This window comes from Puma concolor, chromosome B1 (genome assembly GCF_028749965.1).
Source record: "Puma concolor isolate L17-30 chromosome B1, mPumCon1.1.hap2, whole genome shotgun sequence".
In the NCBI taxonomy this organism is placed as follows: domain Eukaryota; kingdom Metazoa; phylum Chordata; class Mammalia; order Carnivora; family Felidae; genus Puma; species Puma concolor.
The window spans coordinates 21,961,642-21,989,116 of record NC_141670.1 but is presented as its reverse complement, the minus strand read 5'-3'; the positions used below and the strand labels follow the sequence as shown (position 1 = coordinate 21,989,116).

At 37.8% G+C, this 27,475-nt stretch overlaps 1 protein-coding gene across 11 annotated transcripts in view; it reads right to left on the bottom strand.

Moving 5' to 3' along the window:
- Nucleotides 1-6,425: 6,425 nt before the first annotated feature.
- LOC147581506 (uncharacterized) overlaps nucleotides 6,426-27,475 on the bottom strand; it is a 237,757-nt gene continuing 216,707 nt past the window's right edge. For 10 of the 11 annotated variants that reach the window (XR_015249977.1, XR_015249978.1, XM_086703287.1 and 7 more), the window contains 3 exons: nucleotides 11,351-11,415; nucleotides 9,539-9,609; nucleotides 6,426-6,522 (listed from right to left, as the gene is read on the bottom strand). The gene's annotated coding sequence lies outside the window, so the exon portion shown is untranslated. The remainder of the gene's footprint in view (nucleotides 6,523-9,538; nucleotides 9,610-11,350; nucleotides 11,416-27,475) is intronic. The other variant, XM_086703286.1, reaches the window with a different exon arrangement.

Sequence of the window (27,475 nt, the reverse complement as noted above, 5' to 3'; positions counted from 1 at the left end):
TGCAAAATAAGTCAGTCATAGAAAGACAAATATATGATTTCACTCATATGTGGAATTTAAGAAACACAACAGCTGAACATAGGGGAAGGGAAGGAAAAATAAGATAAAAACAGAGAGGGAGACAAACCATAAGAGACTCTTAAATACAGAGAACAAACTGAGGGTTGCTGGAGGGGTGCTGATGGGCGAAATGGGTGATGAGTATTAAGGAGGGCACTTCTGGGGATGAGCACTGGGTGTTGTATGTAAGTGATGAATCACTGGGTTCTGCTCCTGAAACCAATAGTACACTGTATGTTAACTAACTTGAACTTAAAGAAATAAATTTATAAAAATTAATAAAAAGATAAAAAAGAGCTCTACAAGCTCATGACATGAGTTTCAAAGGGGCTAGAGAGATGGGGTGATAAGGAAAGAAGAGAGGAACACAGGACAGAAGTAATAATGAGGAGCAAGCTTACCACCTATACTACCTCCATCCTCTAGACAGGAGGAAAGAGCCATCACTTTCAGGACTTCAGAGTGAATGGTAGAATGAGAATACAATCTGGTTGCAATTAGAGCAAGAAGATATGAGGAACATTTGGAGAAGAGGTTTAAGCTACATGGCATTTGGTTAATTATTAATCATGAGTTCCAGAAAGCACAGGGAAGAATTAGCGAGCTTCGGGCATAGGGAGATTGTATCAGAGCCACAGAGGCACAGACTTCTGGTGGATGGAAGATGGGGAGCAGAAGGAGTCCTGACCTTCCCTTAAGATTTAATTTATACAAGCACGAAAGTCAGGCAGGAGTTAATCTAGGTATTCTCTTCACTAGACTAATGATAGTCTACTTCTTGAGACTTGTCAGGCCCTGAAATAGGCCAAGTAGTTGTACACTGTTATTCTCTTACAGATGAGTGTGATTTCTTTAGAATTATAATCAAAGCTGCAATCTCTGGTTTTTATATTTACTTGTTGTTATCTCTCCCAGCAGAATATAAGTTCCAAGATGTCAACAAAACTACATCTCTTTGGCTTACTGAGGTATGGCCAGCAGTCAGCACAGTCCATACACAGCACCTAAGATACTAAAAAATACATGTTTGATGAATTAATAAATTACAAAATGAAGATTACCAGCAAGTTTTTGGTTTTGTGGCTCAGTAAAGAGCCAAGGTCAGCATTACAGAAGACAAATATGGTGTGGGGAAAAAAGACAAGGAGATATCAGGGATATAATTAAGTTTGGGGGTATGTCTAATGTCTAGTTTCAGAATAAGAATCTAGAATTTATGAGACAGATCTAAAAAGTAAATTCAGACATCGGGCTCATCAGCTTATTTGACATGGGAGGGCACGAGGAAATAACAGGATATAATAACAAAGAAACAAAAAACTAGGAGACACAAAATGAAGAATTACATTTCTAAGGAAATGAAAAGTCATCAGAGAAGTAAAAGGAGAACAAAAGACAAAGCATCCCATTGTTTCAAAAAGAAATTAGTAACTGATGTAGTCAGGTAGGAGTCGGAGAGATCTGAAAAAGGACCATTGGATTTTACAATTTAGCAGCTGTTAGTGACTTTAGAGAGTAGGTAGTTTAATGGCATTGTGGGAGTAGAGGCCTGATTTTAGAGAGTTGTGCAGTAAAGGGAAGGTCAGGAAATAAAGAGGGTAAATAAAACCACTCTTTCAAGATGATTGATTGTGCAATGAATAAGAAAATCAAGCAGAAAGGTACTCAAGGACAAAAAGTTGCGTTCTTTTCTTTGTTTGTTTTTAGATGCAATAGATTTATGCAGGTCTATCAGCTAAGAGCCACTGGCAAGGAAAACATTGAAAATATAGAGGAAATACAGGATAATTGAAAGATTACTTATCTGAGCCCTGAGAAAAGAGTTGAATGAATATTCATGAATGTATACAAACATGTAGGGGGCATTGGGTAAGAGGCAAAGGCATCTCCTGTTTGTGGGGGACTTTCATTAGTGCGCAGAATTTTAAAAGAATGACAAAGGGGGCGCCTGGGTGGCGCAGTCGGTTAAGCGTCCGACTTCAGCCAGGTCACGATCTCGCGGTCCGTGAGTTCGAGCCCCGCGTCGGGCTCTGGGCTGATGGCTCAGAGCCTGGAGCCTGTTTCCGATTCTGTGTCTCCCTCTCTCTCTGCCCCTCCCCCGTTCATGCTCTGTCTCTCTCTGTCCCAAAAATAAATAAACGTTGAAAAAAAAAAATTTAAAAAAAAAAAAAAAGAATGACAAAGATTTAAAAGAATTTCTGTCAGAAGGAGAGAAGGACTTAGAATAGACACGTAATATATGCCTCAAAAGCACTGAGATCCCCTGTGAATTTGGAGATGATTTAGTTGTAAAAGCATAAAATGGCACAGAAATGCATACCTATGTATGTTCTCTCTCACTGTTTAGTCCCTTAGATCAAAGCTAGTACAAAGAGACAAAATGATTAATCTTGGGTTGAAGGTCTATAAAACAGATGTAGAAGAGGGATTTGAGGGAGAACTAAAGGATCCTGCTTGCATAATATATATAGTAGTATAATTTGATGCAATTTGTCAAAAATGAAGAGTTGAAGGAAAAACCATACAACAAGCTGATCTGAAGGGGAAGGTAAAGGTCAGTTTGGGATTTGTTAATATATTGAGATGTCTATTACACATCCAAGTCCAGTATCTAGGGGGATACATGAATCCGACTTGAGGGAAGGAATGAAGACTGGGGTATAAATTTGGACTCCGCAGCATTAAATAGTGTCCAGTAGATCAGAATGATATGATCATCTAGGGTGTCAGCCAAGTCAAACAAGACAGAGAACCAAAGGCTGAACCACGGGGCCTTGGAGCACCAAGGGGTTGGAGAGATGAGAAAAGGTCAGAGAAGGGGACTTAGAAGGAATGTGATAGAAGAAATTCTCAGAAAGACTCCAAAATTCCTGCTCCCTGGTGTACCCAGCCTGCATAACCATTCCCCTGGACTGTGATGCAATTTTACTCCCATGATTAGGTTACATCAGGTGGCGAAGGTAAGGGAGTTTGCAGATATAATTAAGGTCCCTAATCAGTAGATTAAAAGTTAATCAAAGGGAGGTACCCCGAGTGGGCCGAGCCTGATCAGGCAAGCACTTGAAGGAAGTCCATGTCATCTCTAAAGGTAGCTATTCAGGAAGAGACTCAAAGTAGGAGAAAGTCTCCTGTCAATCTTCAAGAATCTCGCAGCCATATTTTTTTAAGTCTATTTATTTATTTATTTATTTATTTATTTATTTATTTATTTTGAGAGTGAGCGAGAGAGAGGGAGGGAGAGAATGAGCAGGGGAGGGGCAGAGAGAGAGGAGGACAGAGGATCTGAAGCAGGGTCTGTGCTGACAGCAGAGAGCCCGATGCGGGGCGATGTGGGGCTTGAACTCACAAACCGTGCTGAAATCAGACACTTAACTGAGCCCCGCAGATGCACCCCACAGCCATGTCTTGAGACAGGTTGTGAGAGGGCCACATACCAAGGACCAGAGAACAACCTGAGGAGTGGGAACAACCCCAACATAATAGCCAGCAAGAGAATAGGGACGTCAGTCGCACAAACATCAGAAATGAGTTCTGACATGAATGAGTATAGAAGTGGGTTATTCCCCAATCAGACCTCTTGATGACAGTGCAGTCTAGCCAACATTTTGGTTTCAGCCTTAATAGACTCTGAGCTAGATTTCTGATCTGCAGAAACTGTAAGATAATGAATGGGTGTTATTTTAAGCCACTAATTCTCTGATAATTTGTTCTATAGCAATGGGAAAATAATATAGGGAGTAATCAGTGAAGAAGGAAAAATTATGAGCAAGAATTACTCTGGAAGCTATATGATTAAAGCTAAAAGAATAACGGGTGGTGTCAAATGCTACTGACAAATGCAATACTATGAAACCTGAATGTTGATTATTGGATTTAGTAAAGAAGAAATTCGAGAATTATAGTATGATTCAAGAAAAACTTTGTGCACAAAGCATAGAAGTGAAACTAACAGGAAATAAAATTGAGAAGGGTTACCAAAGTTAATTAATTAATGCAATCTGGGGTGCCTGGGTGGCTCAGTCAGTTAGGCGGCCGACTTCGGCTCAGGTCATGATCTCACGGTCCGTGAGTTCAAGCCCCACGTCGGGCTCTGTGCTGACAGCTCAGAGCCTGCAGCCTGTTTCGGATTCTGTGTCTCCCTCTCTCTTTGACCCTCCCCCGTTCATGCTCTGTCTCTCTCTGTCTCAAAAACAAATAAACGTTAAAAAAAATTTTTAAATAAAAATATTTTTAAAAAAATTAATTAATGCAATCAAATATTCTAATCTAGACTGAATAGCATGGAATATGTGTGTTTACATACATAAACATATTTCCGGAATGTGAGCATTTCAGACCAAATGTAAATTTGGTATTTGGGCTGCCTACTCCTCTTTTCTCCTAATCAGAAAATTGTCTCATCTTTGACTCCTATTTAAAATTATGAATAATTAAAAGAACCCTCATATCCTTGCAGCATTTCCAAAATGACATAAAAATTTGTGAGGCATATGACAAAATATCCACAAATAATACTTTCAATACAGTTAATACTTGGTGTGTTTTACAAATTCTTCCCCAACACACACACACACACACACACACACACACACACACACACACACCATTAAGTTCTTTTATCTTTATCACCTCTAATTGCTCTATGTAGGACTTGTAGAGAGAATAGTTTTATAGCATAAAAAAATTAGAGAGAAATTTTTAAAAAAACCTCTCTTTTCAAATTAAGGAGTAATGCATAATTTTCATACACTACACTCAATTAACAGGACATTTAGCATACAGTTTCACACACACACACACACACACACACACACACACACACACACACACAAACCTAAGCATAAGGTAAAGCAGATTCACTACCAAAACAAATGATAAACTACATGAATGTAGTTAAAGAAATGTGTCACTCGGTACTTAGCAACTGGGCTGATGTTAATGTCTTTTTTCTGAAGCAAGAATAGTTTATTGTCAAGCTTGGAGAAAAATGCAGAATCAAGCCAATCACTCTTTTGCTATTCATTAGTTGATTTCTTATGAAGATTGGTAAAAGTGCAGAGATATTGATTTTATCCTCCGATAATCCTCCCTTAAGCAGTATTTCAGAATGTCATTACAGCTACAGAAAAAGAGAGCAAGAACAAGGTTAATGCTCTGTATACCCATTTGTGTAGCGCTAGTGCTAACAATTTCTGATAATGTGGCTACATTTATAGAGCAGTCATTTGAGTTTTCAGCATTGCCAGAAGAGTTTTTTAGTTACAAGAAGCCATACCAATGAGTTTCAGAATGGAGATGCGTTAATGTGAATCGACACTGGAAGAGAAAACATAGCACATCCACAGGAGTCTGGTGTTTAATCTAAAAAGAGAAGCAAATGCTATCTCAATTCTCAGGATTGTTTCTCACATAAAATTGTATTCCCGAGAAAATAGTGAAAGTCATTTTTGGGAATCTTCCTGAGAATCAGTAAAGCACATGCTTTATCCTCTTATCATAAAAGATGTAAACAACACTTTTCTATGAGTTTCCAGCACAGTGAGAGAAGACATCAGTGGAGGGTGATTTATGTCCAGGTGAATATCCCCATTCTCTTATTCGGCAATCTAGCACCATTAACACAGAGTTTGTGCCTAGTAGCACAATAAATACACTTCTTTTTTTTTTTAATTTTTTAATGTTTATTTCCTTTTTGAGAGAGAGGGGGAGAGACAGAGTGCAAGCCGTGGAGGGGCAGAGAGAGGGGGAGACATAGAATCTGAAGCAGGATCTAGGCTCTGAGCTATCAGCACAGAGACCGATGTGGGGCTCAACCCCACAAACCGTGATACCATGACCTGAGCCAAAGTTGGCCACTTAACCAACTGAGCCACCCAGACACCCCACAATAAATACATTTCAATAGAGGCTATGTAAAGTAAACTTTTTCTTTCATTTACTTACGAACGATTACCATCTCACCTTGGAAAGACATAATACACTTTTCGTCTTGCTTGGCTGGTACAGACAGACGGTGTTGGCATATGTTAACTTAGTGTCATAGTGAGTGGAAAAAATATCTTTTTCCCCCTGTTTAAATCCTGAAGCTAGTACTATCAGTTTTCACAATATGTAAGATGATGGGATAGTATCTGGCCTTTTATGCAGTAGATTACATCAGTGAAGTTTAAAAGATTTAAAGAGGAAATATTCTTTGTCACTGAAGAAACATTTATAGGCCTCTGTGTCAGTCAGGGTTCCACCAGAGAGAAAGAAATAAAGAAATGAGAGAGAAAGATAATGAGAGGGGGTGGGGCAGAAGCGTGGAAAGAAAGAAGGGAAGGAAAGAGGGAGAGACTGAGAGAGAGGGGGAGAGATCAAGGAGTAGGCTTACTCGATTATGGGACGGGCAAGTCTGAAGTCGGTAGGGCTGAGTGGACACTCTTCAGGAGGTGACACTGAGTCCACACCACTGGGGGGTTCCTGTATCTCAGGGAAATAGCAGTTTTGCTCTTAAGGCCTTTCGACTGATTACATGTAGCCCACCCAGACTGTTAAGGATAATATTCACTAAAAATCAACTGATGGTAGATGTTAACCACGTCCATCAAGTGCCTTCACAGCAACAAGCATTTACTTGAATAGTTGGGCACTATATCCTGGCCAAAAAGACATACAAAGCTGACCATGATAGGACTCATGACTTGAAAGATCTAATGGAGAGAATCATGCTTAGAACAGGACAGAATCAAATGTGTTCTAAAAATGCAGAGGAGTCTGTCTTTTAAAACTAGATTGAAATGCAACGCATATTAGAAAGCTACCATGTGCCTAGTACAAAAATAATTCAGAGAGAAGAAAATTCTGAATGGAACCTAAATTCGTACATGACACAAGAAGCATCACCACCCAATCCAAAATGGATAAGATCATGGAGGAAATTGCCCTGGAAAAATTGGATACCTAGATAAAAATTGAATTTGGCTCTATACTCCAAAATGTATCTGAGTTCTTTCAAAAATTAAATATGGAAATCCTGATAAAATGGCTAGAGTGTCAAAGCATCTAATACTCTCCACTGAACTTCTGCTATAACACTAACTCCCACCACCACAAGTAAAATGTAAAATGTTTGATAAAAGCAACAAGTAAATAAAAAAATAAGTAACCTTTGTTCAGCACTGAAAATTAGCAGGGTTCTTATGCACTCTCACAAATTTGAAGCACTACTGTTTCAGAGAGTACATACAGAATCATAATGAAAGAGGCAATGAGTCCAACACAACCAGCAAAGACTCCAACCCAATCCCGCATAATAGGAAATCCTAATGAAGATTCCAGGACCTTCTTTTTCAGAAAGTTGGGAAAGGAATTTGGCATAAGCAAAGCAAAAATAACCTTGGTGTTATTGAGGGCTTCCTCCTTCCCTGGAGAGTTGCAGCAAAGTATATCAGACATAGAATCTCTCATTAGGTAAAGCGAGGGGGAAAAACAAATGAGTAAGAAAAGTGATAAACTGGATATGGAGAGGTTATAACATTGAAAAGAATAGTTAATAAAATTCTAAACTAAAAAATTAAGAAATATACATAAAATAATTGAACTTTATGAACAAAATGGTTCGACAATAAACCAGTAAGAATTTATGTTGACCAAAAATATTAATTCCAGGACATGCACCAGGTGTAGATAGTTTTAGGTGCAAATAGTTTTACCAGAATTTAGAAATATAAAAAAAAAAACTCAATTTTTGCATCAAACATACTCTAAAAATAAAAAAAAAAACAACAAAATAGGCACAAAATGGGAAAACTTCTTGTCAATTTCACTTAAGAAAAAATATGCAAAAAGGTGAACAAAATATCACCAAATCAAATCTTACAATACATTCTCATTCCTAGATAAATTCTAGCATTGCAATGACCTTTACTCAACAATAAAAATATTAATATATTGATCATACCAATGGTTGAAAGGAAAAGCGTAGAATCATCTTAATAGATGCTGAAGAGACATTTAGATGAACTCAACAAATACTCCTAATTATTTAAGTGATGTATACCAGAATTGAAATACAATACAAAGACACATCTATAACAAGATACAAAATATTTAGAGGTACCTGGGTGGCGCACTTGGTTAAGCAACAGCCTCTTGATTTCAGTTCAGGTCATGATCTCACGGTTTTATGAGTTCAAGCCCTGCATCAGGCTGTGCTGTCAGTGTGTAGCCTGCTTGGGATTGTCTCCCTTCCTCTTTCTCTGCCCTCTTCCACTCACATGGACATGCATGCATACTCTCTCTCTCTCAAAATAAATAAACTTAAAATTTTGTTTTAACAAACCATAAGGAAATCTATACTGAAGAGGCATATTTTCAAGGATAAGAAAAAGTGTCTATTATCAAAATCTTTATTTAACATTGCTCAGATTTTCCATATTATTCAATGAGACAAGATAGATTGACACAAACGATTACTTCTTGTTTGTGTATGTCAACCACTTTATTTGAAAATCCAGTTAGTGATTTAACATGATGGTTCTTTTCTTAAAGCAGGTAATTGAGGCCTAGAATTGCCACCATGCCCACTTAGGCAATCCAGAAGCCATTGTTTTAAAGTCTATTAATTTCAGAAGCAAGAGAGAACATTCTTCTTATCTATAAATGTATTTTTCAACCATAAAGCAAGAGAATAAACTGAAAATGGCAATGAATAAGAGTTTCCACTCTAGGAAAGGAAGAAAAGGCTATACTACCCCCCTTTAAAGCATAGCCCAAAACTTCATAACCCAACTTCATTCAGATCACATTGGCTATAGTTTAGTCACATGACCATATATAGCTACGTAGGGGCTGGGAAATATACTCCTTAGCTGCCCTGAGTCCAAAAGTCTATTACTGGGAATAGGAGTGAGTAGATACTGAGAAAAAAAACTTGCAGTTTATATAACCTATGTAAGATATACATACAAGTAACAGAAATAATAAATGCCACAAAAGAAAAATTCGCAGGCATTAGCAAGAAATTCTAGAAAGAAGAAAGAAAGATTAAAATCACTTTAAAATTAAATCTACCTAGTAATGCAAGAACTACAAATTGGAAATAACCATATACATCTTAGTTCAGACTACTGTAACAATGTACCTTAGACTGGGTGGCTTATCAACAACAGAAATTGATTTCTCACAGTTAAGGAGGCTGGAAATCTGAGATCAGGGTGCCAGCATGGGTAGGTTCTGGTAAGGGCCCTCATCAGGATTGTGACCAACTTCTCATCCTCACATGGGAGAAAGAAAACAAACTAGCTCTCTGGACTCCTTTCATAAGGGCACTAATGCCACGAAGCCCTCATGACCCAATAAATAACTCCTCAAAGGCCCTACCTGCAAATGTCATCACATGAGGATTAGAATTCAACATATGAACTTCAGGGGACAAAACATTCAGTATATAACAATATACATATTTCTATCAAATTAAAAATATAAACTAGCATACCTTCTGTCATCATGACTTCAGTGAGATGTGCATTCCCATAAACTGTTGGGATGGATGCAAACAGGAACCACCTAGAGAAAAAGAAGTTGGTCCTGTGTCTCTAGAGTATTAGCATATGCAATCTTTTTGTTGAAGCACTTTCATTTCTAGAAATTGACCTTAAGGTAACAATAATAAATGAGGTAAAAGATTTTCATAAGAGAACACTCATTGTAACCTTATTTACAATAGCAAAAACTTTAAAATCTGAATGTCCAACAGGAGAAATGATAAAAATAATTAAGATAGGGACAAATATTGGAATGGTAATCAGTTAACTCACTATAATTCTTTTATGGAGAAGTTCGATTTAAGATGGTGGCATAGGAAGATCCTGAGTTCATTCCTTTCCATGGATACAACAAATATATAACTGGATATGAAATAATTTCTTCTATAAAACCCCAAAAACTCGACGAACTGAGTCTTTACAAAAAAGTCAAAAAGGACAGCATTGAGGCAGGTAAGAGAGAGAGAGAAACGTCTTACCAAAACAACAACAACAACAACAAAACAAAAAAACCCAAACAAATAAAAATAAAAATAAAAATAAACCAACCCCAGGAACTGTGTGTCAAAAATATTAAACTTCTCTTTTGAGGAGTAAGAGGTTTGTATCACATCAGGTACTCCAACAGTTAGATCCTTCATGAGATAGATAAGCCACTTAAATACTGGGTTTTCAGACCCAGTGGGGATTATATGCAGGAACCATAGGGAACAAAGAATTCACTCTTATAGGGCTTGCAAGCAGACTCACTCAACTTGGGACCCAGAAAAAAAAAAAAAAAACAATTTGAAAACTGCCTAGGGCATATGTGAAGGAAATCAATTTGCTAACCTTAAAATGACCACCAGAGCAACAGAAAACTGTTGGGACTTTCTTCAGAGATGGAGACATGGAGGGGGGGTGCCATGTTTGTGACCTTATCATACCTTGCTAATGTTAGCCTTGGCACCACTTTGGAACTATCCCTGTAACATGCTAGAGCTGGTGGGCATGCTCAGCTGAGAACCCCAGCCACTACTACAGTGAAACCATGTGTCACAGCTATGTCAGGTGCTGGCTCTGACAATCCTCATGCTATATATATGGCCCTGCTACAGCAGATAGGTACACACACCTCACATAGGGTATGCCCCTTGAGCTCCTAACCTTGGTGGTCAGAGGGGACTGCACTTTTAGGCTCTACATGACATCTCCTACATAAGACCGTTCCTTCAAGACTGAGAGAGATAGGTGTTTTCTTTATAAATAGAAATAAACACAGAGAGTCAAACAAAATGAGGAGACAGGGGCATATGTTCCAAACAAAAGAATAAGACAAAACATCAGAAAAAGACATTCATGAAATAGAGATAAGCAATCTACCTGAAACAGTGTTCAAAGGGATAGTCATAAAGATGCTCACTAAACTTGGGAGAAGACTAGATAAACACACTGAGATCCTCAACAAAGAGAAAGAATATCTAAGTTGGAAACATAAGTTATAGAGCTGAAAAATATAACTGAACTGTAAAAATACACTAGAGGGGTTCAAAGCAGACTGGATGAAGCCAAAGACTGGATAAGTGAGCTGGAGGACAACGCAATAGAACTCACCCAGACAGAACAGAAAGAAAAAAATAAACGAGAAAAAAATGAAGATAAATTAAAGGACCTGTGTCACAACATCAAGCAGAATAACATTCATATGATATGGGTCCCAGAAAGAGAAGAAATAGAGAAAGGGCCAGAAAACTTAGGTGAAGAAGTAATGGGTGAAAACTTACCTCGTCTGAAGAAGAAAATGGATATACAGGTCCAGGAACCCCAGAGAATTTCAAATAAGATGAACCTAAATAGATGCATACCATGACACATAATTACAATGGTAAAAGTTGAAGAGAGACTCTTAAGAGCAGCAAGAGAAAAACAACTTATTATATACAAGGGAAACCCCATAAAGCTACCAGCAGATTTTTCAGTAGAAACTTTGTAGGCCAGAAGACAGTGACATGACATTTTTGAAGTGCTGAAAAAGACTTCCATCCAAGAATTCCGCACCCAGCAAGGTTCTCATTCAGAATTTAAAACAAAAGAAAAAAGAAAAAAGAAAGATGAAGGGTATGCCAGACAAGCAAAGGCTAATGGAGTGTGTCCCAACTAAACTGGCCATACAAGAAATCTCAAAGGGACTTCTTCAAACTGAAAAGAAATGACACTAATTAATAATAAGAAAACAGGGGCGCCTGGGTGGCGCAGTCGGTTAAGCGTCCGACTTCAGCCAGGTCACGATCTCGCGGTCCGTGGGTTCGAGCCCCGCGTCGGGCTCTGGGCTGATGGCTCAGAGCCTGGAGCCTGTTTCCGATTCTGTGTCTCCCTCTCTCTCTGCCCCTCCCCCGCTCATGCTCTGTCTCTCTCTGTCCCAAAAATAAATAAACGTTGAAAAAAAAATAATAAGAAAACATAAGGAAGTAAAAGTTTCCCTGGAAAAGGTAAATATATAGTAAAAGCAGTAGACCAATTACTTATAAAGCAAGTATGAAGGTTAAAAGACAAAAATAATAAAATTAACGACATTAACTAGTTAAAGGATACATAAAATTTAAAAAAAGATTTAATATGTGATATCAAAAATACAAAACATGGGCCATTTGCTAAATATTAGCAAACCATATTCAACATTACATTCAAAGGATCATGTACCATGATCAAGTGGGATTTAGTCCAGAAATGTAAGAGTACTTCAACATCTGCAAATTAACCACATTAACAGATAAAGGATAAAAGTCATATGATCAACTTAATAGATGCAGAAAGAGTATGTGACAAAATTCAACGTCCAGTTATGATAAAAATCCTCAACAAAGTAGGTAAAGAGGGAGTGTACCTAAATATATTTAAGGCCATATTATAAAACCTATAGCTAACATCACACTCAATGGTGAAAAGTGAAAATTTTTCTTCCAAGATCAGGAACAAGATAGAGATGCTCACTCTCACTTTTGTTCAATATAGTATTGAAGTCCTAGATAGAGGAATTAGGTAAGAAAAAAATTTTTAAATACCCAAATCAGAAAAAAAAAGTAAAACTGTCCCTATTTTGCAGATGACATGATGCTATGCATAGAAAATTCTAAGGACTTTTTAAAATTTTTTTGATGCTTATTTATTATTTAAAAAAATTTTTTAAATATGAAATTTATTGTCAAATTGGTTTCCATACAACACCCAGTGAGCGGCTGAGGTCAGAGAGGTTTTTTTCCTGCTTTCTCCTCTAGGATTTTTATGCTTTCCTGTCTCACATTCAGGTCCTTTATCCATTTTGTGTTTATTTTTGTGAATGATGTAAGAAAGTGGTCTAGTTTCATCCTTCTGCATGTTGTTGTCCAGTTCTCCCAGCATCATTTGTTAGAGACTGTCTTTTGCCATTGGATATTCTTTCCTGCTTTGTCAAAGATTAGGTGGCCATACGTTTGTGGGTCTAGTTCTGGAGTTTCTATTCTATTCCATTGGTCTATGTGTCTGTTTTTGTGCCAATACCACGCTGTCTTGATGATGACAGCTTTGTAGTAGAGGCTAAAATCTGGGATTGTGATGCCTCCTGCTTTGGTCTTCTTCTTCAAAATTACTTTGGCTATTCGGGGCTTTTGTGGTTCCATACAAATTTTAGGATTACTTGCTCTAGCTTCGAGAACAATGCTGGTGCAATTTTGATTGGGATTGCATTGAATGTGTAGATTGCTTTGGGTAGTATTGACATTTTGACAATATTTATTCTTCCAATCCATGAGCAGGGAATGTCTTTCCATTTCTTTATATCTTCTTCAATTACCTTCATAAGTTTTCTATAGTTTTCAGCATACAGATCTTGTACATCTTTGGTTAGATTTATTCCTAGGTATTTTATGCTTCTTGGTGCAATTGTGAATGGGATCAGTTTCTTTATTTGTCTTTCTGTTGCTTCATTGTTAGTGTATAAGAATGCAACTGATTTCCGTACATTGATTTTCTATCCTGCAACTTTGCTGAATTCATGTATCAGTTCTAGCAGACTTTTGGTGGAGTCTATCGGATTTTCCATGTATAGTATCATGTCATCTGCAAAAAGTGAAAGCTTGACTTCATCTTTGCCAATTTGGATGCCTTTGATTTCCTTTTGTTGTCTGATTGCTGATGCTAGCACTTCCAACACTATGTTAAACAACAGCGGTGAGAGTGGGCATCCCTGTCGTGTTCCTGATCTCAGGGAAAAAGCTCTCAGTTTTTCCCCATTGAGGATGATGTTAGCTGTGGGCTTTTCATAAATGGCTTTGATGATGTTTAAGTATGTTCCTTCTATCCCGACTTTCTCAAGGGTTTTTATTAAGAAAGGGTGCTGAATTTTGTCAAATGCCTTTTCTGCATCCATTGACAGGATCCTATGGTTCTTATCTTTTCTTTTATTAATGTGATGTATCACGTTGATTGATTTGCAAATGTTGAACCAGCCCTGTATCCCAGGAATGAATCCCACGTGATCATGGTGAATAATTCTTTTTATAAGCTGTTGAATTAGATTTGCTATTATCTTATTGAGAATTTTTGCATCCATATTCATCAGGGATATTGGCCTGTAGTTCTCTTTTTTTACTGGGTCTCTGTCTGGTTTAGGAATCAAAGTACTACTGGCTTCATAGAATGAGTCTGGAAGTTTTCCTTCCCTTTCTATTTCTTGGAATAGCTTGAGAAAGATAGATATTATCTCTGCTTTAAACATCTGGTAGAACTCCCCTGGGAACCATCTGGTCCTGGACTCTTATTTGTTGGGAGATTTTTGATAACTGATTGAATTTCTTCGCTGGTTATGGGTCTGTTCAAGCTTTCTATTTCCTCCTGACTGAGTTTTGGATGAGTGTGAGTGTTTAAAATTTGTCCATTTCTTCCAGGTTGTCCAATTTGTTGGCATATAATTTTTCATAGTATTCCCTGATAATTGCTTGTGTTTCTGAGGGATTGGTTGTAATAATTCCATTTTCATTCATGATTTTATCTATTTGTGTCATCTCCCTCTTTTTGAGAAGCCTGGCTAGAGGTTTATCAATTTTGTTTATTTTTTCAAAAAAACAATTCTTGGTTTCATTGATCTGCTCTACAGTTTTTTTTAGATTCTATATTGTTTATCTGTTCTGATCTTTATTATTTCTCTTATTCTGCTGGGTTTGGGGTGTCTTTGCTGTTCTGTTTCTATTTCCTTTAGGTGTGCTGTTAGATTTCGTATTTGGGATTTTTCTTATTTCTTGAGATAGGCCTGGATTGCAATGTATTTTCCTCTCAGGACTGCCTTTGCTGCGTCCCAAAGCATTTGGATTGTTGTATTTTCATTTTCATTTGTTTCCATGTATTTTTTAATTTCTTCTTTAATTGCCTGGTTGACCCATTCATTCTTTAGTAGGGTGTTCTTTGACCTCCATGATTTTGGAGGTTTTCCAGACTTTTTCCTGTGGTTGATTTCAAGCTTCATAGCATTGTGGTCTAAAAGTAGGCATGGTATGATCTCAATTCTTGTATACTTATGAAGGGCTGTTTTGTGACCCAGTATGTGATCTATCTTGGAGAATGTTCCATGTGCACTCGAGAAGAATGTATATTCTGTTGCTTTGGGATGCAGAGTTCTAAATATATCTGTCAAGTCCATCTCGTCCGATGTATCATTCAGGGCCCTTGCTTCTTTATTGACCCTGTGTCTAGATGATCTATCCATTGCAGTAAGTGGAGTATTAAAGTCCCCTGCAATTATCACATTCTTACCAATAAGGTTGCTTATGTTTGTGATTCATTGTTTTATATATTTGGGGGCTCCCGTATTCGGCGCATAGACATTTATAATTGTTAGCTCTTCCTGATGGATAGACCCTGTAACTATTACATAATGCCCTTCTTCATCTCTTGTTATAGCCTTTAATGTAAAGTCTAGTTTGTCTGATATAAGTATGGCTATTCCAGCTTTCTTTTGACTTCCAGTAGCATGATAGATAGTTCTCCATCCCCTCACTTTCAACCTGAAGGTGTCCTAAAGTCTGAAATGAGCCTCTTGTAGACAGAAAATAAATGGGTCTTGTTTTTTTATCCATTCTGATACCCTATGTCTTTTGGTTGGAGCACTTAGTCCATTTACATTCAGTGTTATTATTGAAAGATATGGGTTTAGAGTCATTGTGATGTCAGTAGGTTTCATGCTTGTAGTGATGTCTCTGGTATTTTGTGGTCCTTGCAACATTTCACTCACAGAATCCCCCTTAGGATCTCTTGTAGGGCTGGTTTAGTGGTGACGAATTCCTCCAGTTTTTGTTTGTTTGGGAAGACCTTTATCTCTCCTTCTATTCTGAATGACAGACTTGCTGGATAAAGGATTCTCGGCTACATATTTTTTCCATTCATCACATTGAAGATTTCCTGCCATTCCTTTCTGGCCTGCCATGTTTCAGTAGATAGATCCGTCACTAGTCTTATCGGTCTCCCTTTATATATTAGAGTGTATTTATCCCTAGCTGCTTTCATAATTTTCTCTTTATCCTTGTATTTTGCCAGTTTCACTATGATATGTTGTGCAGAAGATCGATTGAAGTTATGTTTGAAGGGAGTTCTCTGCGCCTCTTGGATTTCAATGCCTGTTTCCTTCCCCAGATGAGGGAAGTTCTCAGCTATGATTTGTTCAAGTACACCTTCAGCCCCTTTCTCTCTCTCTTCCTCTTCTGGAATCCCTATTATACAGATATTGTTCTGTTTGATTGCATCACTTAGTTCTCTAATTCTCCCCTCATACTCCTGGATTTTTTTTTATCTGTCTTTTTTCTCAGCTTCTCCTTTTTTCATAATTTTATCTTCTAATTCACCTATTCTGTGCTCTACTTCTTCAATCCTTGCTATGGCCGCCTCCATTTTATTTTGCACCTCATTTATAGCAGTTTTTAGCTCCTCATGACCATTTCTTAGTCCCTTGATCTCTGTAGCAATAGATTCTCTGCTGTCCTCTATACTTTTATCAAGCCCAGTGATTAATTTTATGACTATTATTCTAAATTCATGGTCCATTATATAGCTTAAATTGTTTTTGATCAATTCCTTAGCTGTAGCTACTTCCTGGAGTTTCTTTTGAGGAGAATTCTTCCGTTTCTTCATTTTGGAGAGTCCCTGGAGTGGTGCAGAACTGTGGGGCACTTCCCCTGTGCTGTCTGGAGTAACTTGTGTCGGTGGGCAGGGCCACAGTCAGACCCGATGTCTGTCCCCAGCCCACCACTGGGGCTACAGTCAGACTGGTGTGTACCTTATCTTCCCCTCTCCCAGGGGCAGGACTCACTGTGGAGTGGTGCGGCCCCTGTCTGGGCTACTTGGACACTGCCAGGCTTGTGGTGCTGCTTTGATGGGATGTGGCGTATTAGCCAAGGGGATCTGCAAGGTGCACAGGGGGTGGGAGGGGCAGGCTTAGCTCACTTTGCCACAGGTGGTTCCCTGTGGGAGGGGCCCTGCAGCACCAGGAGGGAGGCGGACCCATTGGACTGATGGATCCACAGAAGCACAGCGTTGGGCGTTTGTGCAATGCAAGCAAGTTCAGTGATGGGAACTGGTTCCCTTTGGGATTTCGCCTGGGGATGGGAGAGGGAAATGGCACTGGCCGGCGCCTTTGTTCCCCGCCAAGCTGAGCTCTGTTTTCTGGGGCTCAACAACTCTCCCTCCCGGTGTCCTCTCGCCCTCCCACTCTCTAAGCAGAGCTGTTGACTTTTAACATTCCAGATGTTAAGTCCCGCTGGCTGTCAGAACTCATGCAGCCCGGCCCCTCCGCTTTTGCAAGTCAGACTTGGGGGCTCTGCCTTGCCAGGAGGGTTGCTCCTTCACTGCCCCGGCTCCCTCCCCGCCAGTCCGTGTAGCGCATACCGCCTCTCTGCCCTTCCTACCCTCTTCCATGGGCCTCTTGTCTATGCTTGGCTCTGGAGAGTCCGTTCTGCTAGTCTTCTGGCTGTTTTCTGGGTTATTTAGGCAGATGTGGGTGGAATCTAAGTGATCAGCAGGACGCAGTGAGCCCAGCGTCCTCCTACGCTGCCATTTTCTCGATGTTTATTTTTGAGAGAGACAGAGAGAGAGATAGAGCATAAGTGGGGGGAGGGGCAAAGAGAGGGGAGACACAGAATCCGAAGCAGATTCCAGGCTCCAAGCTGTCAGCACAGAGCCCAATGTGGAGCTGGAACTCACAAACCACAAGCTCATGACCTGAGTCGAAGACAGCTGCTCAACCGACTGAGCCCCCCAGGTGCCCCAGAAAACTCTAAGGACTTTTGAAAACTTTTAGAACTAATAAATAAAATAAATTCATTAAAAGTTTTTTTAAAACTAATTTAAAAAGTTTTAGAACTAATAAATGGATTCAATAAAGTAATAGGGTACAAAATCATCATACAAAAATCTATTATGTTCTGATATGTTAGTAACAACAGAAAGAGAAATTAATAAAGCAATCCCACTTACAACTGCATCAAAACATATATCTGGTAATAACTTTAACCAAGGAGATGAAAGAACTATACACTGACATTTAGAAGAAACTAAAGAAAGAAAGAAATGAAAGGATATTCAATGCTCATGGCATGAAAAAATTAATATTGTTAAAATGTTCATACCACCAAAAGCAATCTACAGATTTAATACAACCTCCACCAAAATACCAACGGCATTTTTCAGAGAACTAGGACAAAGAAACCTAAAATTTGTGTGTAACAACAAAAGACTGAATAACTAAAGTGATCTTGAAAAAGAATAAAGCTGAAGGTATCATGCTCCCTGATTTCAACTTATACTACAAAATTATAATAACCAAAATAGTACAGTATTGGCACAAAAACAGACAGAGAGCAATGGAACTGAACTGAGAGACCAAAATTAAATTCACACACATATGGACAATAAATTGATGACAAAAGAGCCAAGAATATACAATAAAGAAAGGACAGTCTCCTCAATAAATCGCATTATAAAAATGGAGAGCCACATACCAAAGAATGAAACTAGACCACCACTTTATACTGCAAACAAAAATTAAGTCAAAGTGGATTCAAGATGTGAATGTAAGACCTGAAAGCATAAATTGCTAACATAATTGGTAAGAAACATAAGTGGTAAACATTGGATATTGGTTATAGTGATACTTTTGTGGAGCTAACTCCAAAGGTAAAGGAACAAAAGCAAAAATAAATAGACTTGGGGCAAAATAAAAAGCTTCTGCACATCAAAGAAACCATCATCAAAACAAAAAGGCAAACTACTGAATGGGAGATTTTTGCAACTCATATATCTGAAAAAAAAAAATGAATGTCCAAACTATATTAAGAACTCTTACAACTATAAAATAAGAAAAACAAATAACCCGATTTAAAAATGGGCAGAGGATATGAACAGACATTCATCTAAAGAAGACATACAGATGGCCAACAGGCACATGAAAATATGCTAAACACCACTAATCATCAAGGAAATGCAAATCAAAACCACAATGAGATATCACCTCATACCAGTTAGAATGGCTATTATCAAAAAGATAAGAAATAAAGAGGATGTAGAGAAAAGGAAACCCTTAACCCTATTGGTGGGAATGTAATCTGGTGCAGCCTTTATGGAAAACAGTATGGATATTTCTCAAAAATTACGAATAGAACTACTGTATGATCCAAAGAAGGTATTTGTCCAAAGAAGACAAAATCCTGTTACGAGAAAACATTTGCTGTGTTCATTGCACCATTATTTACAATAGCCAAGATATGGTAACAACCTAAATGTCCCTTACAAGATGAATGAATAGACGTGTATATATGTTATATATATACAATGAAATACTACTCAGCCATAAAAAAAAAAAAATAAAAGCTTGCTGTTTGTGCCAACGCAAATGGAACTTGTAGGTATCATGCTAAGTGAAATAAATCAGATGGAGAAAGACAATGCCATATGCCCTCATTCAAATCTGGAATCTAAAAAACAACAACAAAAAAATGAGCCAACAAAACAGAACAAAACAAACCCATAGATACAAAGACTAGATTGGTGGTTACCAGAAGGGAAAGGAATAGGGGGTGGGGGTGAGTAAAATGGGTGAAGAGGGTTTATTCTATGGTGATTAATGGCAATTAAACTTTCAGTGGTGATCACTTTGTAGTGCACACAGATGTTAAATTATAATGTTGTATACTTGAAACATGTAGTCGTATGCACCAATTTTATATCAATAAATAATAATAATACATTTATTTGAAAATTCTTCATCAAAAATAATTTCTACCCAGAAATTAGGGTTAGACACCAGTTACTTGGAAACTTAACTCTTAAAAAGAAGATGCTATTTCCTGGAGGTATGCTATTTCCAGGATAGATTTTAATATCTAGTACTATACCTTTTGAGCATATGGTCAATTAATTCTAACCATATTGAGTTAATTATATTTATAATTGACATATCATAAAGGTAGCATTTTAATAAAAAGTCATATTTATGTAGAAAATGTGACAAACTTCTCTAGAGACACTATTTAAATAAAAATAAAACTAGGCTATCACAGTCATCCCTAACAGTGGGATCCAAACTGTGAGTGCATATTAAATCTCACATAAAAATATTTTTTCACATAAAAAATTTTAAAATGTTACCAGTACTTAGCCTAGATTGATAAAACAATGAAGAAATTGTATTTTTCATTATAATGTTTTTTACATTTCTATGTTTTCTACAGTGTACATGGCTTACTTAAATCAGAAAATCAATGATATATTCAAAACTATGAATTAAAGATTACCACTTTCCTCCAAACTCAGCAGATGGTCAGGAAATAATTAGTCTTCATTTCCTCAGTTCATAATTGATCTCTAGTAGCTAATTGTTAATATCTTGTCTCACTTCTCTTTTTACTTAACTTTTTCATTTAAAATCTTGATAAATACTTAAAAATATAAGATTCATATTAAAGGAAATGCCCTTATTCATCCTAAGCTTTCTTTGGTTGATACAATGTTTTTCAGGGCAAAACCTTACCCATTTGCAAAGTGATTTATTCATTATCTTCTCTTTGAGCTCAAGTAGCCAGAAATTAATTCTTTACCTTCATGATTATTTTTCATAACAAATCAGTCGCTGGCTTCAACTTTTGTTTTTACCAAGTGAAATCATGAGGAAGACAGTTAAAGGTGAAAAGGTCGTTTCATGGATATGAAAAGCATATCGAAAGTAATCACAGGATAACAAAGGTTAACATTCCTGACTGTGCCGTCTGCTGTTCTATGTGCTTAGTAGTCATTAGCTCCTGACTGAGTCCTCCCTGAACCCACTGATACAGGTACTATCATTAACTTCATTGTCTAGGTAAGGAATCTGAAGCACAGAGAGTTTACATACTTGACCGGGTTTGCCCAGCAGTAAGGGATAGCATGGGACCCAATCCTAGGCAACTGTGCCCCCTAACTGCACAGTTCCCACGATGTAATGCTGTCTCATCGCATCGAGAACACCAACAGAATAACGTGTAAGTTTTCAACAACTCAGCCTTTGGTGAAAGAAAGTTGCATCCTCCTTTATTGGCTAAAGGAAACGAATTGCTTGTATGTTGATACCATCTAGAGAGAGTCTCTAGTTTTTACTTTTAGTGGATCTGCTGTGGTACATTAGGTAACTTTGCCAGGATCCAATAATGGGAATGACAGAGGGAATATCAGATTCAGAAGTGACATAGTTGGTCAGTGTCAAGAACAATAACAAAACATTGTATCCCCTTGAGTGGTAAGTACCATATAATATCAAGATATGCATTCATTAGAGTGTGTCTGTTTGTGTGTGTGTGTGTGTGTGTGTGTGTGTGTGTGTGTACCTGATGCTGTGTATCTGTCCTTCAGAGTATCTTCCCCAATTCATCATCCAACTTGACATGCAGACCTGCAAAAAGGCTCTAGACAAAGGGTGTCCTATCAATTGATCTGTTGGTTTCTGTAGTAACAGCACATTTTCCGTGCACAGCCCAGTATTTTAGAATTAAGAGCATAGTACAAAAAAGATACAATCTTCAGTTAAATGTCCGTAAAATCATCGAGCTGTGTCACAAGCAGCTTTTATGATTCTCAAAAAATAACGTCAGAATCACTGGGGCAATAAAACAATTGCACTTGTATAACTGACATTTGTTGAGGTGAGATAAATGTTCCTTCACACTCACAAAGCAACATATCTAAAGTAGCAGTTCAGAGTGAAGATGTGTGTGTGTGTGTATGTGTGTGTGTGTGTGTGTGTGTGTGCAGGTGTGCGTGCACCTGCAACTAGTTGATCTAATAATTAAAACACAGCTATTGTGTGTTGTGATGCTCTGGCCTAATTAATGCATATATACATGTCTGATAATATTGCCTAGTAATCAAGTGCATATGCCTGATGAATTCTCTTTAATTGCAAGAAGCTGAAAATAAAGCTATTTCTCAAGCTTTTGGTGTCTTCAGGCCATTTCTTCAAGTGCCGTAGCATCAGGCTCTCAAATGCTTTACATGCCTTTTATATTCAATTCAGAGCTTGACTGAAGTCTAATTATATTTTACATGAGGCTGAAGGAGGAACGCTAAAGTGGTTTGGAAAGTATCAGCAAATATCTTAGACCATGTTCCAGAGATAGTTTTAATATGTCCAGGATGATTTTACCAATATGCCCTATTGGTTTTTATGTAGCAACTACTAGTTTCACAGTGGCTAAAAAAAAGTAAATAAACAAAAATTTTAAAAATTAAGATCTGGAAAAAATTATTCTGAAATATGAAAGTAACTAAAACTAAAAATTTTAAATTATATCATTTCTGCAAACAGCATTATGTCATTCTATGCTGCAATTCAATTATAAGTGTAGTTGTCTTCAAAAATTGAAGGAGTCTGGTTGCCTAAGTATTCTTCAGACATTAAAGTTTGGGAGTTAATCATCTAACGTACATGAATCATCCAGGCCTGTAGAAAAGGTGACTAGTTTGGATTTAATTAACTTCTAAACCTGGCCCCTACCTCCAGTTAAATGAGGACAACCAGAATGAAATAGTTATGGAAGCTCTACTACAAAACTAAAACATTTGTTAAGATGCTGAACCTTATGCTATATTCATGCACACAGCATGAATACCCCACCCCCGACCAATACTTCTTTTTTATTAGCAATACTCACTTCCGTTGGATCCATGGTTTTGATCTTGGCTGTACATCAGAACCACACATAAGATTTTTAAACTACGCATACCCAAAAGGAATAAATCAACAAAACTAAAAGGCAGCCGATGGAGTGGGAAAAGATATTTGCAAATGACATATCAGATAAAGGGCTAGTATCCAAAACCTATAAAGACCTCACCAAACTCCACACCCGAAAAACAAATAATCCAGTGAAGAAACGGGCAGAAGACATGAATAGACACTTCTCTAAAGAAGACATCCAGATGGCCAACAGACGCATGAAAAGATGCTTAACGTTACTCATCATCAGTGAATTACAAATCAAAACCACACTCAGATACTGCCTCACGCCAGTCAGAGTGGCTAAAATGAACAAATTAGAGACTATAGATGCTGGCGAGGATGTGAAGAAACGGGAACCCTCTTGCACTGTTGGTGGGAATGCAAACTGGTGCAGCCACTCTGGAAAACAGTGTGGAGGTTCCTCAAAAAATTAAAAATAGAAATACCCTATGATCCAGCAATAGGACTGCTAGGAATTTACCCAACTGATACAGGAGTGCTGATTCATAGGGGCACATGTACCCCAATGTTTATAGCAGCACTTTCAACAATAGCCAAATTATGGAAAGATTCTAAATGTCCATCAACTGACAAATGGATAAAGAAGATGTGGTTTATATATACAATGGAATACTACTTGGCAATGAGAAAGAACGAAATCTGGCCATTTTCAGCAACATGGATAGAACTGGAGGGTATTATGCTAAGTGAAATAAATCAGTCAGAGAAAGACAGATACCATATGTTTTCCTTCATATGTGGATCTTGAGAAACTTAACACAAGACCGTGGGGGATGGGAGGGGGGATAAAAGTTACAGAGAGGGAAGGAGGCAAACCATAAGAGACTCATGGATACTGAGAACAAATTGAGGGTTGATGGGGGGTGGGGGAGAGGGGAAAATGGGTGATGGGCATTGAGGAGGGCACTTGTTGGGATGAGCACTGGGTGTTTGTTGGAAACCAATTTGACAATAAATTATATATAAAAAAGAAATAGTAAAGAGAAATTCTTCAGGCTGAAAACTAGTTAACACCACATGAAAAAAAAAGAATGCCAGAAAAACTAATTATATAAAAATAAAAGAAAGGTTACATATAAAAAAAATCCAGGTCAAGGAAAGAAGTGCTTGAAAATCTTCTTAATTGATGCCACTGTTTAAACTGCAATTTCTAATTTCATTTAACAGTTTTGTATATCATCCAAAAATAAAATCACCCCACTCATTTTTTAAAAAATAAATAAATAAACTACACATACCCAATACTTACTCAACACCTTTGAATCAGAATCTCAGAGGTAGACCCAGGCATTTATTTATATTACATATATTTTAAAAAAAAAGATCACAGATAATTCTGATATGCTACCACTATGGAAAATAAATATTCTAAAAAGTTAAAATCATCACATTTCTCTGGTGCCTTATCAAACAGAATTTCGATGTGGCTGACAGTGTTGTTAACCATACGATGTGTCAAACTTGGTCACATTTTGAAGTGCCAATTCTGGTTATGTTGCTGCCTTGTTTTAAACAGACTATTTTTCCCGTACCTTCAAATGAAAACAATATTTTCTGTGAGTGCTTGAGAAATATCAATTTTCTGTGGAGACTATACGACCACCCAACAGAATGAAAAGCCACTATTTACTTCTTTAATGCTGCCAAGGCACCTAGAGAGAGACCATTTATCTTTCCTGATGTTTCAGGATAGGAGAGACAAATACATCATCTTCTTACTGTATTATCAAAACCAAACAAACCAAAAACTGACTCATTTAATTTCTAAAACAATGGCACATTTCATGGGAAATCTTTGAGATAACAGAATAAAAATATTACCTGTTAATATTATTCTGTATTCTGTAAGATCATCTGTATTCTGTCTCCTATTCTTTAAGAATGCTTGCCAACATACCAAAATAAGCTTTGCCCAAGTTCTAGCATCAAAATAATGTTGTATTTAAAGAAAGGAAGATGGAAACCTGAGAGCATTCTGTCCTTCCACTAATAACCTGACCCTTTTAAAATGATAAATTAAACAGTTAAAAAAAAAACAATAGAAATTTAATCTCTCACATTTCTGGAAGCCAGAAATCCAAATCAAAGTGTCAGCAAGGTTGGCTTCTCCTGGAGGCTTTGAGGAAGAGATTGTCACGTGTCTCTCTCTTCACATGGCATTTTCCCCATGCGTGTCTCTGCCTTCACATTTTTTTCTTGATTAAACACAGTCACTGCATTTAGGGGCCTCCTAAATCCAGAATGACCACATAGTCACTTGATTATATCTTATTTCCCAACAACGTTATATCCACAGGTTTGGATGTTACAATTTCAACCCATATTTTTGAAAGCACAATGCAATTCACAATACATTTATTCATTAATTACAGTTTCAAAAAGAGAAAGAGAGAGAGAGAGAAACTGGCTAACTTTGCATGTGAATAAATCACATCCCCCAGACTTCCCTGGAATCAGCCATATCCCAACCAGGTGAATTTGAGTATTCGTAGACATCTCCCAGAGTATCAATCTATTATTTTCTATTATATGTGGCTGTGGACATTGACTGACAATAATAAAATATTTGTAAAAGCACAAATAAGTCTAGATAATGGTGGGTTCATATTTTGTTTATTAATTAGCCAGAATATGACAAATAAATGACTTACTGGATTGTGTAGCTGAAAGGAAGCTGTTTACCTTGTGCTTAGGGATAAAACACTCTATCATGTTCTTCAGAGCCAGCATGACCTGGCTCCCTCTTGCTCTCTCTCTCTCTCTCTCTCTCTCTCTCGCTCTCTCTAGGCTCCTTCTGCTCCATACACAGAGCCAGGCTCTTTCTCGCCCAGGCCAAGTAGCCCTGTCAGCCTCTGGGCCTGGAACAATCATCTCTGGCTTTTGCACTACAGTCTCTTTAAAGACTCAGCCCTCAAGTTCCAAAGCCATGTCCCCAAGAAGACTTCACCTACACCCCCCCCCCCCCCACTAAATTATCCCTTGCTCTAAAAGCACTTCCCCAGGCTCATTTACTGTCAGACACCACAGCTAGAAAGCATCTTTGGTTGGTATACAGTCTGTAATGTTCTAGGGTCTTCCTCTACCCCACTCCTTACCAAAAACCACTAGAACGTAAGTTCTCAAACTCTTGTGCCCATGCACCCTCACACCAAAATAAATACCAAGGAGTTCAATTTACTCAGCAATCACATCCAAATAGTTTGTATGGAGTCTCACAGAGCTCACTGTGGTTCCCTCAAAGTTACATTATCCTGTGGGCCACTATGAATTTGTTTCCCTGTAGTGCCCACCTCAGCAGCGTGGGGACACCTGTACTAGCAAATGTCTCTCCTGTGAAAATAGCATCTTGATCTCTGTTGCTTGCTGCTGTGTCCTCAGGCCAAATCCAGTGCCTGGTATATGAAGACTATTGTTATTATAAAGAGCAAAGACCTGGAGGAAGACAGACCTGTATCCTAATCTGCATTTGGCCACACATGAGCCAGGTGACCCCGAGCAAAGTGGCTTGTCTAGCCTCCATTTACGCATTTGTAGAAGACCACCTCACAGAATCCTCACAGGGATTAACCAGGAAAATATACACAATTTTTTAATGTATGAGTAAATATGACCATGTTTACAATTTTTTTTATGTACGATAGGTACATAATAATGGCAAGCACTTATAAAGGACTTATTATCTGGTCCAAAACTAGTTTTATTTTTTTAACGAACAAATTGACACCCTACAGATTTGAATGATTTACTAACAGCACAAGATCTAGGGGTAAAAAATCTAAAATAAGCAGATTTCCTAAATCTGGAATACTTTTCATTATATGATTTTGTGCTTTCAGAGCTGTAAAAAAAATGGATTTTTTCCTTTGAGTTATAAATGTTATAAATGTTAATGAACCTCAGCCACGTGAATGACTTAGTTTAAATTTGCTTTGGAAAGCAACAAGCAAATAGTTATTCTACGTGTGTCCTTATTTCAATTCTCAGTCCTCCACTCTGCTGTGTGTATATGTATATATAATACATATGCATATATAATATACTATATATGTGTGTGTATGTGTATATATATATATATATATATATATATATATATATATATATATATATATATATATAGCTTCTATCTTTCCTTTAAATTTTATACTTTTTTTTTTCAACCTTTATTTATTTTTGGGACAGAGAGAGACAGAGCATGAACGGGGGAGGGTCAGAGAGAGAGGGAGACACAGAATCGGAAACAGGTTCCAGGCTCTGAGCCATCAGCCCAGAGCCTGACGCGGGGCTCGAACTCACAGACCGCGAGATCGTGACCTGGCTGAAGTCGGACGATTAACCGACTGCGCCACCCAGGCGCCCCAATTTTATACTCTTTTACTCACACTGTAGTATCCTTATTTCTGAAGATTTTTTTCCAATACTATGTTTTCCTCAATTATAAGGAAGCCCGGGGCATCACTGGCCACAAGCTCAGTCAAGTTCGAGGGAGGCAGCCAGAATCAAAAATGTGACAGGGGTTTCTTTAACCAGCAATCCATCACCTGGAAGTCGTTTAAATTTGGTAACTGCAAGTGGGACATGCAAAACTGCCAGCTTTATTTATGCAAGTAAGCCTACCAGCGTT